The sequence below is a fragment of the Lupinus angustifolius genome, chromosome LG03, assembly GCF_001865875.1.
Source record: "Lupinus angustifolius cultivar Tanjil chromosome LG03, LupAngTanjil_v1.0, whole genome shotgun sequence".
Taxonomy (NCBI): Eukaryota; Viridiplantae; Streptophyta; class Magnoliopsida; order Fabales; family Fabaceae; genus Lupinus; species Lupinus angustifolius.
The window spans coordinates 9,226,614-9,227,862 of NC_032011.1; positions in this window are offsets into that span (position 1 = coordinate 9,226,614).

Consider the following 1,249-nt stretch of genomic DNA (forward strand, 5'->3'; position numbering starts at 1 on the left):
GTTTTTGCATAATTCTGTATCCATTCTTATCTTGCTCACATGCTCATGCATTAGATATTTTTAGAGAGAAATTATCTGTATACTGATATTGATTAACTTATGCATTAGATATTGATCGAGAGAAACTATCTGTATACTGATATTGATTAACTCATTTGAATCTTGTTGGCTTGAGTGGTTAGTAAAAGGGTTAATCTTTGAGTCTTTATCTTGTCATATTTTAAGCATTATTGTGCTTAGTATATCTTGATGTTTAACGTGTTTTTGTGTAGTATGGATTTGTCTCTTGGTGTGAGATCACCATAGAGATTGAGGTTCTTCACCAAGGCTAGGAGGTCTTGATTTGAGGATAAGAATCTTGGCTAGGGCTAGTTCGCGAGAAAGGTTTTCTCAGAGGCGAATGGTAGAGTCAAACCAAGGATTTAGAGATCCTAGATTTCAAGAAAGGAGCGTCCTATGTGCTTGTAATGAAATTGGTATTTGTATCCATATTTCAATATTGTGAAGAAAGAAAATCTCCCTGATCCAGAAGGGGAGGCCTGGATGTAGTTTGCAGTGGACCGCAAACGAACCAGGATAAAAATCCTTTTTGCACTATTCTTTCTCTCTTTATCTGCTTTATGTTTCTTGCCATTATAAATTGAATCTGTAATTGAAAAGTTAGATATTTGTTTACTTCCATATACTTAATAATTGTGCATAAAAATATCTGTATTATATCTGTTCAATTTTGTTTTAATTACTGTGCAAATTGCCTGTCTAATCATTCTGTTCTGTGCAATAGTTAATCGATTAAACCCTGCCGTTAATCGATTATCTGGGCTGTTTTCCAGCAGTTGGGTTTTGGTTCAAGAAGCGGTGATTGATAATCGCTACACCTATTCAACCCCCCTTCTAGGTGTCCCTAGGCCACTGATACCTAACATGTAACATCAACAACAATCATTTTATTTCAACTACATCAACTACAAATCAAGATAATTATAATTAATTATAAAATTCTACCCAAACACAACATTCACACTATTAACAAACATATACTTAGGATATCACAACGTTCAAAAAATCTATCACATCATTAACCAATATGAGTTTACTAACTACAATGTTATCAATATTGATTATTATACTAAAACAAGTATAATACAAGCTTGCATCCGACTTTGAGGTCATCGGACCGTGCTATGACACAAAGACCAAGACCATAAGGGCCAAGAATAAAGTCTCTATCACCTTGAGTATTATGGTT